Source organism: Cololabis saira, chromosome 4, assembly GCF_033807715.1.
Source record: "Cololabis saira isolate AMF1-May2022 chromosome 4, fColSai1.1, whole genome shotgun sequence".
NCBI classification, from domain to species: domain Eukaryota; kingdom Metazoa; phylum Chordata; class Actinopteri; order Beloniformes; family Belonidae; genus Cololabis; species Cololabis saira.
Window position 1 is genome coordinate 4,454,494 of NC_084590.1, and position 14,931 is coordinate 4,469,424.

The window sequence follows — 14,931 nt, forward strand, 5'->3', positions numbered from 1 at the left end:
TAACATCTCCGGATGTCTTTGTCAAGAATCTGCCTTCTTTGCTCTGGCACAGCTTGATACAGTCCTGAGCTTTACCCTGCCTGGTAATATTCCCTTGGGTGGGCTTTTGGGGTGGTGGGTGAGCATTACCTTGGCGCCCCAGAGGTATAGGTTGCTCCTTTTTCCCCATGTGGAGCATTTCATTAGTAGCCTGGTACTGTTCAACCGCATCCACCAGGGCACTAACTTTAACTGGGGCCCTATAACCTTCTTGGCATCATAGGGTAGGGCGTGTAAATATTGATCGACAATAATTGCCTCCACTACGGCAGCTGCAGAGCTTTTATCTGGCTCAAGCCACTTTTTTGTGATCCGAATCATCTCATGCATCTGTGATTGGGGGGGTTGCTCGTCCCTTATTACATGAACAATGGCATAAAACTATGCCCCCCCCCCCCCCCCCCCTTCCAATTATGGAAGCGCTGGGCCAATGCAAATTTGGTTAGTCCAATTCTACTCATCATTTTCTGTTTCAGGACATCAGAGTTGTTGGCTACGGTAATATCCAGGTCTTGAAAAGCTTTCTGGGACTCAACCGACAGAAATGGGGCCAGAATTCCAACCTACTGGTTTTTAGGTCATTTTTCCCCAACAGCCGTCGTCTCAAAATCGTGGAGGTATGCATCTAGATCATCGGTGGGGCCCATTTTTGGCATGAACTCACTGGCCCGGATTACAGCGCGGGTGGCTGGTGGTCCTGCTGCTTTCAATTCAATTCCATTTTATTTATATAGTGTCTATTACAACAGAATTTGTCTCTAGGCACTTTCCAGAGACCCAGAACATGACCCCCGAGCAATTATTACATAAACATAACATAAACAATGGCAGGTAAAAACTCCCATAGTGGGAGAAAAACCTTAAGCCAAACAGTGGCAAGGAAAAACTCCCCTTTAGGAGGGAAGAAACCTTGAGCAGGACCTGGCCAGCTGGGAAGAGCAGGAAAAGAGAAAACAGATGGAGAGAAAGAATAACAGAGAAAGGAGAGACTCATACACAATGGCTAACTAGTGCACTACAGGGATGACTATATAAACAGATGTAGACAGCAGACACTGAGGTGGTCGGGGGGGCCTGCCCTGCTGCCTATGGGTTGTGTAGTCTTTGCCACGGCTGCTATGAAGAGTTGTAGTCCTTATTGCAGCCACCGGGAGGGAATATATCTCCCCTCTATGACTCTACCTCTCAGGACATCACAATACACAACCCTGACATTTTTGGTGGGTGCCTCCAACTGAAAATAATAGATTGTGAGGGTTTGCTGTGAATGTCTGGTGAAGGAACCTGTCAGAAAGATATTTAATTCCCTCCTAAAACAGAGAAAATGGGGGTCGGGTTTATTGCCCTCAATATTGTGGTTGATGGGATTATGGCTTCATCAAGTTGCAAGTTGCATCTTCCACTAAGCAGTTCACAAAGCTCTCTGTTCACCAGTCTTTTTACATCCTGTCTTTTACATCACGCCCAAGCGATACAAATGCTCGAAAGTCTGGTTACATTTCAGTAAAAAGATGACAACAGGGCAAATTGCAATACTTGCCAAGTGAATATTTCATATTTCAATTGAAGGAAATACTACCAACATGAAAAAATATTTGTGCACACAGCATGGGATAAAAATTGATGGATGTTGTGTTTTCAATCCGCCCCGGACTAACACCAGTAATTCTCAACCCAGCAGCTGCAGCAGCAGCACAAACAGCGTTAGTATGGCCTTGGCTAATAATGCTTCCAGTAATTAATTAGCTAACGGACACTTCCTATTATATTAGCGCCATTTGTCTCATTGTTAGCCTTTTTTTCTAAATGAGAATCGATAAGGGAATCGATAAAGAACCAAATCGTTAAGAATCGAGAATTGAAAATTGAATTGGAATTGTAAAAATCTAAAGAATAATTCCATGGCACATTTAGAGACCCAATCCAAATTGTTGGAGCAACAGTCTGTATAGAAAGCTCCAGGCCGTCTCTATAGCCACCGTCTCTAGCTTTACTGCAGGGACTCCATGGTGTTCCCAAGCTAGTCCGAAGATATCTTCTCTCCAGAAAATCCTGAGAGAGGAAAAGATGCCCCTCCCACCTTTGTGCATTTATATTAATGTTTAATACCTAGTTTGGCAAAACCCCCAAAACAGATATATGTACAGTATATGTATTTTAATCTTGCAAGAGAGGGGATTTATGCGTGTGCATACAGTAGGTGTGCGAGTGTGTTTCCTTCACCAGCCCTCTTGACAGTCTAGACATATTTTATTGAACCCTACATGAAAAAAAAAAAAAAAATTGATTCTGCCAAAGAGGCCTAAGATCTTCGATGGTGGGACATGAAAGACCAGTAAAGAGCGGGATGTAAGGGCAGAAAAGAAAAGACAAGACAGTGATGGATACAGTTTAGTGACTGTGGGATGTGTTTGTTTTGCGGGTTTAGATATTTAATATTGTGTGTTGTGTGCTATATCACGATTCGTGGTTAGGGTTAAGGTTAGGATCCCGACATGAAATCTTTAGTCATCTTTTTACAATAATAAAAAAGAAAGTTCAATCTGTGCAAAGAAAAAATATTATCATAGAGGCAGCAATGAGCTGGTTTTCCACTGCAGATCATTTGAGATAACCTCAAAAATGAAAACTAACAATGGAAAGATTATTTCCAACATATTTGACAACATCATTTTGTCAGCTGTGTCTTTAACTTTTTATTCACAATAGCAACCACAAATGTATATGTACCACAAAGGTACTCTTATTGGAAAGAATCAGGTTGGATAGCAGGTCGGGTACAATGTTCCTTTGTATTATTTGTGGTAGTTGAGTTCAGGTAGCAAAAGTCCTGACCTACACATCAATGCGTTGTGCTTGTTTTAAAACAAGATTGTAGGTTTGTTATCGCAACATTGTTCAAAATAATCACATTCCACTCGCAGCAAAACTGAAAAGAAACCAGGTGAAAAAAAAAGAAAGAAAAAAGGTTTTTCTTTCCTGGGTTACCATGCTTTCTCACTTTATCATTATTTCATAAACTGTTGCTCCTGGATTCTCATTTTTAATCATTCGTCAAGATGGTGAATCAGTCCATCTTTACTCAACCTCTGACCTCTTATGGCCAGCACTTAGTCTCCAGTGATACACAAAGATTTGATTAAGTTTTCCTTGTCCTTGACAAGTTTAATTGTATTTGGACACTTCTTAATAACTTCTAATAACTAAGTCAGCTCGTTCCATTTCCCCAACATCATGTAAGAAGTAAGAATATTGATTTCTAACAACTTGATTTGTGTTTCCACCCTACTCTTACTTTTACTCTTCTTTCATTCAACCATAAAACAACAAAGAAGGTACATTCAAGAAAAGTATCAGTACATTCACCTGTACAAGGTTATGTTCATGAGGGAAGGTCAAGGGTTATTCAGAGCAGATTGGGTCTGGCTACAAATGAGGAGGGAGCATTAGTAAAGGTGGGAAAGGTTGCCATCTTACCGTGAGCATGATTGATGTGAGCCAAGCAGCATGCAGTAGTGCTCAACCTGGGGCCTCGCCGACTGCTTTCACACAGACAGGCAGGGAGAGGAAGTGGGTTGACCTGAGGGTTACTGTGACAAAATGCTTAACAACAGCAACAAAGCACTCTGGGTTGTGGGTCAGGGATATATGGATGATCATAAAGGAGGCTTCCTGCTATGTATCATTTGGATTGAGAAGATGAAAGTATAAAAGTTGCAACATAATAGTGATGTGCTTGGTGTGTCGCGCTACCAGGTTTAGCAAGATGAAAAATGCAGATATGATTATTCATATTGTTTTGTTGCTGTTGTTGTCATGTCAAAATGTAATTGCTTCGACCAAACCATAACAGTTGTGTCATTTTTGGTTTTTAGCATCAATTGTTTTCCAGGTAATTTGTTGTTATTCTTCATGTAGAGGCTTTTCACCATCACAATTTCCAAACTTTGAACCTCAGAAAAGAAAGAAAATTATACATTTCTCAGAGCTTCAAGTTATACAAATCAGCATGCAAAACTGACAGTTGCTTAAGCGCTAGTTCATAACGCTTGTATTACTGTGTGTCCTTCAAATAAGCTTAGCATGCTGAGAAAAAGGTAGCAGTTAGCTGGATTTGATATTCTGAAGCTAAAGCCAGGGGAGGCCGACCCTGACCTCAGCCTCAGTCACCCAGAACGAGGGATGCAGGCCTGATCTCCATAGGAATCAATAGACTACAGTAATAATGGTGATCTATGGGGGCAACATCAAAGAAGCCACTGACCTTTCCTGGTTGGGGGTTGGGGGATGACCACCATGCTCCATGAGCATACATGTGTGCACAGAATAAATGTTTTGTCAGAGAACAAAGCCTGTGTGTGTGCAAGGCACACACTTGTATGTAGACAGGCAGTGGTGTACATGAATATCAAAGAAAAAGAATGCATGTACAGAAACCACATAATTTTTCACATAAAAAGGAGGAATACATGGTTTTCCCCATCTTTACCTCTTGCTGAAAATATTTATTGTTTTATGATTAGTGCAAAAATGATCTGCTTTGCTACATGAATTAGAAACTGGGATTTAAATGTCGTACTGTACATTTTCTGTATGTAAAGAAGGATTGCTAACCTTTACGATTCCTTTTTGACCTCATCATCCTCCATAGATAATAATATCTACACTGAGAGATTGGTTGTGCTGAACAACAAATTCAACTCCCAACAACAAGGAGTCAAAGCATAAATGGGGTAAGAAGAAATGAGGATAAGTACCTTATAAGAATTTTAAGAATAACAGCTCTTAAAATCATAACAAAAAACTGGCTTCAGAAATTAAGTCCAGTTTTAGAGACTTGGTGAGACTTAATGGAACAAGTAAAAGAAATGGAAGAATTAACGTATAAAATCAGAGGAAATCTTGGAATGAGAGACGTGGGCTAAATGGGAGAGCTATATAATAAATGGGGGTGAAATGCTAAGGTAGTATAAGACATGAAGAGATCTAACTGCACCTAAAAGCTTAGTACTCTCAATGCTGAGACGGTCAATGGATTATTTGACGGATAGATATATGGAGGAGTCAACAACTGAACGGGGAGCACTTAATGTATTTTGTTTGTTTACCGTTTTTTTCTTTTTTTCTTTTTTAGTTATTATCTTTGGAGGTATTGTCATGTACTTGCTTGTCTACTTGCTCTCATGCTGCGTCTCTCTACCTCTACTTGTATTGTGTTTATGAAATAAGAATGGAAATGAGGATTTGTGAAAATATGATTTTAGTGTATACATAAACGATAGTGAAGTTTAAGGGATGTATAGGGGATGGAGGTAACAGGGGGTTAGAAGGTATTTAAAGGCATGTTATGCCTCTTTTTGTTTTCTTGTTGTTTAGATATGTCCTTTTAATATTTTTTTCATTTTTGTGTACATGTTGAGGTTGGTGTCTGTCTTATGTCTTTATGTATTTTAGTTGTTTTTTTGTTATTGTTATACTGAACGTAACTATGTTGTGGCACATTATAGAAAAATAAAGTATAAAAAAATAAAAAAATAAATAAATGGGGTAAGAGAGTATAGCTGAAGATATAAAGCCAACAACACGGGGATATGAAGAGTCTGCTATAGGTGACTATGGCACCAGCTGCCACGTGGCTATTCCTAATAAGCGGCGGGTCACAAAGGGAATTTACTACCTGATGAGGGTCTGTGATGTTGTATCAGCAGGGCTGGTGTTGTAGGTAAGGAGGTAGAGGCAGACCATTACTTTTCAGTGGTAACACCAGCATTTGGTTAAGCAAACAAGCTGAGTGGAGGACAGTGAAACCAAAACCGCTTTGAAAATGAAAGGCTGCATTGGAGATAGCTTCAGCCGTGAAATCCCCCCATGCTGCAAGAAGTAAAATAAGTTAACATTGGTGTAGTGTTCCTTTGAAGGTGACAATTGAGGGAACAGAAGGGGCTGAAGACCAATTCCATGGTGGCTATTTTTCCATTTGACAGGTAACCGTCCTGCATGCAACCATGCAACATAGAAAAATCATGTTCTCACCGTGCAGTTGGCCTGTCTGCCTGTGTTGTTTGTTAACATAGATTAGATTGTATCACAGCTGTAGCCTACAGTAATTAGCTGGAAGTTATTTTGTATATTTGTATGTTTTTTTTAGAAGATCACCATATCAATAAGTAGCTAACCAAATAGATGATGAGCGGAAAGAAAGCAAAAAATAGGCTAGGTTGTCACAAACTGCTTTACATCCTTGAAAAAGACTCTATGACACTTGGATTGCTTACTATAAGCTCCACATGTGTGTGTTCATATGTTAATGTGTACTCCAGATATGATTCTGGAGAAGTGACTTTTGATTGAGGTTAAAAAGAAGAGGTCAAGATTTTCATTTTATATGTTCAAATTTGTTCTTGCAAATTTTCCTACCATCAATGATTCCACCTGTTACCCCCCAACAATAAAGACGCAGCACATGCAAATGTAAAGTGGGATCTCCTATACTGAACCTAATGAGAAGCTCCTACTTAAAGCCATGACGCCACCTGACACGCCTCAAGACAAATGCTTTTAAAGCTTAAAATAGACAAAATTTTCTTTTGTTAAGTCCGAGTTCATTTGGAAAAAGTATGTTTCAGGGGTGGCAGTAATCAGGTGAAGAACTGCCATAATAGCGGTGCCAGTCCTACATTTAGGAGAAAGGCATATGATGTGCAGACGACATCTAAGCAGAGGCAGCAGGAACAGAGTTCTGGTTGCTTGCTCTAAATATATCATGGTGTACAGACATTGGAGTAACATATGTGTGCACGTGCATGCATGTGTGTGTGTGTGTATATATATATATATATATATATATATATATATATATATATATACAGTGGGGCAAATAAGTATTTAGTCAGACACCAGTTGGAAAGTTCTCCCACTTAAAAAGATAAGAGAGGCCTGTCATTTTCATCACAGGTATATCTCAACTATGACAGACACAATGAAAAAAAAAAGTCCAGAAAATCACATTGTCTGATTTTTAAAGAATGTATTTGCAAATTGCAGATCTCCTCTAGAGCAGTCATGTTTATCATGGGCTGTCACTGGGCAACACAGACTTTCAACTCCCTCCAAAGATTTTCTATGGGGTTGAGATCTGGAGACTGGCTAGAACACTCCAGGACCTTGAAATGTTTCTTACGAAGCCACTCCTTCGTTGCCCGGGTGATGTGTTTGGTTCATTGTCCTGCTGAAAGACCCAGCCACGTTTCATCTTCAATGTCCTGCTAATGACAACAAAAATTGAAAATAAGAAAATACATTGATGGTTCAGCAAGGTGTGACAGTTCCTTAAGAACACACAAAAATTAAGCAAACACTAAAGCATGCACAAGAATGATTTAATAAAGTTAATTTTGTCCATGGCTTTACAATTTAACTTGCTGATTCTTTTTGTCGGACAACAATATTAAGGTTTTTAAATAAGGTATCTAAAATCCTTAGTATTCTTGTCCGACGAAAAGAATCAGCATGAACATGAATGACTAAACATACCGTGCATTGTTTTTGTAAATAATCTCTGAGGCATTTTAATCTTAAATACAATTAAAGCTGCAAGCAGTGATGAACGGGCCCTCGCACCCTTGTGCACGTTCAGGCTGCAGGGGAAGCTTGTATGACTTGATGTAGATTCTTCAGGCCTGGACATTTAGCGGATGAAACCACCCACGACTCTCTATATCAAACCATTTAAAAGTTGTGGAAGAAAGTAGGAACTATCAGATATCAACCAATCAGATGAAGGGGCGGGGCTAATTTGCACCAATTATGTTCAAGGACTCAAAACCGAGTCTGATGACACCACCCACGAGTCTTTATCACAACTCGTTCAAAAGTTATGGCAGAGAATAGAGACTATCAAATATCGACCAATCAGAAGAAGGGGCGGGGCTAATATGCACCAATTAAGGCCAAGGACTCAAAACCAAGTCCGATGACACCACCCACGAGTCTTTATGTCAAACCATTCAAAAGTTATGGCAGAAAGTAGGAACTGTCAAATATGGACCAATCAGATGAAGGGGGGGGCGCGCTTTTTGGTGTCTATTGTCGCCACAATGCACATTTTGATGTATAACACACCTGGGTGCACGTTACGGTTCGGGCGAAGAAGCGGCCAAAGAAATTGGATAAATTGCGCCAAAATTACACGATTAATTGAAAATGGCCAACTTCCTGTTCCTGTTCCTGTTGAGGCACGAATTATTCTAGGGGGCGCTGTTGAGCCATTAGGCCACGCCCATTAATGCAAACCATTAAATATCAAATTTTTCGCCAGGCCTGGCTTGCGTGCAAAATTTGGTGTCTTTTGGGGCACGTTTAGGGGGGAAAAAAGGCCCTCCTTTCATTGGAAGAAAAACGAGAAAAAAAAGAAAAAAATCCTACAGATACAATAGGGCCTTCGCACTGTAAGTGCTCGGGCTCTAATAACAGTAATTATAATAACACAATCATATGCTGTGACAATGCACCTTCCAATAATCATATCTAGCTCATTCTGCTGCACCTTTCACTTTTTAAAAATGGTATGTTAATAAGAGCTGTCATTGTCTATTACCTATTTACCTACAGTATTTACTGTAGAGTGAGCGATAACAACCGAATCAAATTCCATGTCTTGTCTGACCTGACATGGCCAAATAAATGTGATTCTATCATTGCATCGGTATGGATTGGGATTGTGTTTGGTTGTATTATATTTTCATTATTAACTATCGTATTTTCTATCCTTCTTGACTTCTATCAACAATGATAATACTGACTGATGACAGCGGGCTCTGTTCAGAACTCTAGAGCGATTCGTCATCACCGGTTGTTCTCCTTTCCTTTTCTTTTTGGGTGAAATCACAGATTAGCGCCGTCTGCAGTTATGGGGACATATTACACGCGCAGAACGTATGATCCAGTCGACATCAGGTTGGTGTGTCCGGGAGTATTTTTTTCACTGAATTGGGGACACAAGAGCCAACTTTCAGTCTGACGTTTTTTCTGCCGACGGTCAGCCGTCGGGTTGGTTTGTCCCGGCCTTTAGAGACAAATATGCTGCCTCTTGTCAGAAAGCTTGGTTGTAGTTGGTCATGGGTTCTCCGACAGAACAATGACTCTTTGGGGTCATTATGCCCTGTTGGCTCCATGAATGTTTATGCAAAATGGACAAAACCAAGGTTCCAAACACACACATTTAAGCACACCAAAATTATGTGCACACAAACATATTTCTCTATACTGTACTCACAATCAAAAGATAAAGTGCACCCACAAAGACATACATATATACTTACATACATACATACATACATACATACATACATACATACATACATACATACATACATACATACATACATACATACATACATACATACATACATACATACATACATACATACATACATACATACATACATACATACATACATACATACATACATACAGTGAAAACAGATTTCAGTTCTAAAGGGCCACACAATCTCAGGTGGATAGAAGTGCAAACGAGCACACCATCTTGGTATCTGGTCAGAGATCACACAGATGGCTAATACTCTGTCCGTGTCATGCAGCCAGCCTCAGGCTCAGCAGAGATCCATGTTAGGGGAGATTGAAGCACCAGACGGGTGGAGACAGAGAGAGAGAGAGAGAAAGAGATGAGGTCTCCAGAATGACTCTTCCACTTTCCTCTCTCTGTCCTCCACAGGTTCTCAAAGTGTCTTTTCCCCTCCGTTTGCCTCCTCTCATTTTCTTTCTAACCAAGCTTTGACTGTACTGTGAAAATCACTTTTCCACTTTTAAATTGACACCCACCCAAACTTTTCAAAGTAATCGTCATTATGCATACAACTTTACTTACACATTTGTACAATTACTTTTTATTTTGAGGAAACACATGCTATCAGGTTGAAAAATATTATCAGCTCAGACTCATTCTAGAGTGTTTAATGGCCATGCTGTCGTGCAACTGCCTGTATTAAAATTACGTCCCCAAAAGTATGACAAGACAAGGTTTTACACAACCTATTGTTTCGAATTTAGGACCCTTCACGTGACATTATAGGGAATGGTTTTTTTTTATCATGTATTTGAAGACTAACCTTTTTTTTTCCTTGTTTTTTTTCCATTTCTCAAATTTCAAATCCTAAATATGCTAGGGTTCTAGAGCACTAGTGTGGTAAATGTTGGGTTGGCTGGTCCATGAATTTTCGCTGTCAACCATCCCTTCCTGCTATCATGTTTTATGGATGAAGTGGCAAAAATACTTCTGACTCTAAAATATGAAAGCTGTGAAAGTGACTGTGGGAAAACAAGCATGTCCCAACATTTTTCACTTAGGATCAGTGTAGCTATCACAGATTCCGGAGTGAAACCTAGAGTTCTGGTTGCCTACATTGTTATTTTCATAGTTTTCTCCGTAATTAGGGCCCGAGCACTGACAGTGCGAAGGCCCTATTGTTTTTTTTTTTTTTTTTTTTTTTTTTTTACACTTTTTTTTTATTAAGGCAACAAAGAACCTGAGGGCATCATGGGTGTTACAAAGTCAAGGCAATACAATTTCTTCCATACATCGTGTTACAGTGTCATATCTTTGTTAATGTGCATACCGAATCCATTTTTCCCAGTACCTGTCACATTTCTGCAGTTCCAGTTTCAATATAAAAGTGAGTCTCTCCATACAATAAACACCTTCTACAATCTTCAGCCACTGATCTTTTGTTGGAGGGTCAGACTGCAACCAACTACGAGTTATCGCTTTCCTGCTGCTTGCCAGAAGTATCTTCATCAAATATTTTTCTTTAGGAGGAACAGTTTCTGGCATCTTTCCTAAATATAATGTGATGAATGAGCAATCTAACTCCACTCCCAACATTTCAGATATTGCTGTTGCCACCTCCTGCCAATATGGCTGTATCTTTGGGCAAGCCCAGAAAATATGGTAATGGTTTGCCATAGAGGTTCCGCATTGCCTCCAACAAAATCCCCGGCTCTGAGTGCGTGTTTGTAGTGCTGTTATTCTGGGGGTGATGAAGTATCTCACAATATTCTTCCAGCCAAACTCTCTTAGGGCTCTTGAGTTTGCAGTGGTTGCCTGTGTCTCACATATCTCCGTCCAATCTTCCTCCGATATTTGTGCACCTGATTCTTTCTCCCATTTTTGTTTGATATATATTGTGGAGAGTTTTTTTGCCATTTGTATACTTCCATATAATCTCAACACCAATTTTTGATTCTCTCCCATTATGTATGCATTAGAGAATACAGTAATCAAGTTATGTTCATTTGTCGTTTTGGTTTGTATTTCCTTATTGAAATAATCCCTAGCTTGCAGGTATCTATAGAAATCCTGCTTTTCAAGTCCAAATGTTTCTGAGATTTCTTGATAGCTCTTGAGTTTACCATTCGAAGTGACAGAACAGAAAGACGTGATACCTCTTCTAGCCCATTCTTTAAATCTCCCATCCAACCTAGCAGGCTCAAATCCTGGGTCATATGCCACCCAATTCAAAACCCCTGCCTGTTTCTCCAATCGTAATTTCCGTAATACCTTAAACCACAGTTGAACAGTGAACAGAGTCCATTGGTTCAGCTTGATATAATTTCTTTCAGCCTGATTTTTATTTCCTAAAATTGTTTGTATTGGAATACTCAGCTGTGAAATTTCCATCATCTTCCATTTGGAGTCATAACTTGGAGTACACCAACATATTAAGGGTTTCAACTGGGCAGCATAATAGTAATCCTGTAAGCATGGTAAAGCTCTGCCTCCCTCCTCTTTTTTCAGCTGCAGCGACTTGAACCTCACCCTAGGTTTCCTACTGTTCCAGATGAACCTCGATATTACCCCATCCCATTCATTAAATTCTTTTTGGGGCACTTCTAAAGGCAACGATTGGAAAAGATAGAGTATCCGCGGCAAAACATTCATCTTGATTATTTCTATTCTGTTACTCATATCCAATGGGAGCAGCTTCCATCTGGAAATATCAGATTTTATCTCTTTTATAAGGCCCGAAGGCCCTATTGTATCTGTAGGATTTATTTATTTTTTCTCGTTTTTATTTTTATTTTTCCGACGAAATGAGGGCCTTTTTGCCCCCCTAAACGTGCCCCAAAAGTCACCAAATTTTGCACGCAAGCCAGATATTTGATATTTAATGGTTTGCATTAATGGGTGTGGCCTAATGGCTCAACAGCGCCCCCTAGGAAACTTTGTGCCTCAAGCCCCACAATACGGTTTGACATACATGCGCGAAAATCGGTACACACCTGTATCATGTTGCAACTTAAAGAAAAGTCTCTTGGAGACATGGCCGAAACCGAACAGGAAGTTGGCCATTTTGAATTAATCGTGTAATTTTGCCGCAATTTATGCCATTTCTTCGGCCGTTTCTTCGCCCGAACCGTAACGTGCACCCAGGTGTGTTATACATCAAAATGTGCGTCTCGATCCTGCTACAATGCACATTAATTTTTTCAGTCAAAAGCATTACTGTGGCGACGATAGATGCTAAAAAGCGCGCGCCCCCTTCATCTGATTGGTCCATATTTGATAGTTCCTACTTTCTGCCATAACTTTGGAATGGTTTAACATAACGAGTCGTGGGTGGTGTCTTCGGATTCGGTTTTGACTCCTTCACCTTAATTGGTGTTAATTAGCCCCGCCCCTTCTTCTGATTGGTCGATATTTGATAGTTCCTATTTTCTGCCATAACTTTGGAAGGGTTTGACATAAAGACTCGTGGGTGGTGTCATCGGACATGGTTTTGAGTCCTTGACCATATTTGTGCTAATTAGCCCCGCCCCTTCTTCTGATTGGTCAATATTTGATAGTCCCTATTCTCATCCATAACTTTTGAACGAGTTGTGATAAAGACATGTGGGTGGTGTCATCGGACTCGGTATTGAGTACTTGACCTTCTTTGGCCTGAATTAGCCCCCCCCCCCTCCTTCTGATTGGTCGATATGTGATAGTTCCTACTTTCTGCCATAACTTTTGAATGGTTTGACATAAAGAGTCGTGGGTGGTGTCATCCGCTAAATGTCCAGGCCTGAAGAATCCACATGCAAGTCATACAAGCACTTCCACTGCAGCACGCCTGAACGTGCACAAGGGTGCAAGGGCTTTGCAGCGATGAACTGTGGAACTGGAACTGGAACTGTGTTAAGAAAGGCCACATCGAAGGTGCCTGTAGAAACAAAAAGACGCAGACACACAAACAGTTTAATGACAAAAGGAGAGGTGGCTTTCACAGAAACAAAAATAATGTTTGATGATGGATACTGGGTCACACCAATTCTGTAGAATAAACCAGTACGGATGCAATTGGACTGGTACATGCATATCCATGGTATCTGAAGTTGTGTACAAAGAGAAACCCCAACACCTTGCTTTTTCGAGAGACAAAGCTGAAGTTAAGGACATACACTGGTGATTCTGTTCCAGTGTTGGGAGTTGTGAATGTGACAGTGGACCACAACAAGCAGAGAGCGACTCTTCCACTGTACATCATCTCAGAAAACCGTCTAGCTCTACTATGTCGCCGATGGCTACAAAAGATCAAGCTGAACTGGCAAGGGGTGTTCATGGTTTCGGATGGTGAAACAAGCCCCCTACAGGAGATGTTAAAGAAGCATCCGAAGGTGTTTGATGGAGAACTTGGCAGCATGAAAGACATCATGGTTAAATTGACTATTAAACCCGGCAGCACACCAAAGTGCCTAAAAGCTAGACCGGTACCGTATGCCATCAAAACAGGTTAGTGAAGAGTTCTGGAACCTGTAAGCACAAGTGAATGGGCTACACCCATCGTTCCTGTCATGAAAAAGGACGGAGCTCCAAGAATCTGCGGTGATTTTAAAGTACTGTAAATCCAGTGCTGACAACAGAAAAGTATCCATTACCCCTCATCGATCACCTCTTCTCATGTTTGGCTGGAGGACAGAAGTTTATTAAGATAGATTTATCTCAAGCATATCTTCAGATGCATGTGGAACGTGAGTCACAGGAGCTGCTGACTATTGTGACACACAAAGGACTGTACAGGTACAGGAGGCTCCCTTTCGGGATCACCTCTGCTCCAGCACTGTTCCAAAGAGCAATGGACCAGATCCTCAGTGGTCTTTCAGGGGTTCAGTGCTACCTGGATGACCTGCTCATCACAGGACCGGATGAGAAGTCGCACTTAAGGAATCTGGATGCAACACTACAGCGGCTGGAGAAGTACGGTTTGAAAGTCTGTAAAGACAAGTGTGAGTTCTTCAGACCATCTGTTGAGTACTTGGGATATGTAATTGACTGCACAGGTCTCCACAAAGCCCTATCCAAGGTGAAGGCTATTGTGGAGGCTCCATCTCCCAAAAATGTGGGTCAGCTGAGATCTTTCCTTGGCTTGCTGACATACTTTGCAAGATTTGTGTCTAACCTCGCCAACAAACTTAAGCCACTACACAAACTGCTTAACAAAACAACAACATGGAAGTGGACGGACCAATGTGAGACAGCTTTCAGAGATGTAAAGACAGCCCTCTCTCCGTAGTTAAAGTACTTGTTCTATAGTACTGACATGTTTATTAAAAGTTAATTATAGATTGTTTATTTGAAACCGAGACTTTGATTAAGAGTACATCAAAAGTAAAGGGGGAGGGATATGTTGTGTATTGACAGCCTAAGTTTGTCCCTACAGGGATGCGGTTGCACCCCCTTATGGCATGTGTTGTGAAGTGACGTCATGTTCCCCTGTGTCCTGGGTTGAAGTGAATACATGCAGACGTGCAAAGATTCCTGGTCTCCGTTTCCTCATTAATTGTTATATTACTAGACGACAAAGTATATAACATTGTTGTAGGTCCACGTGACATTGT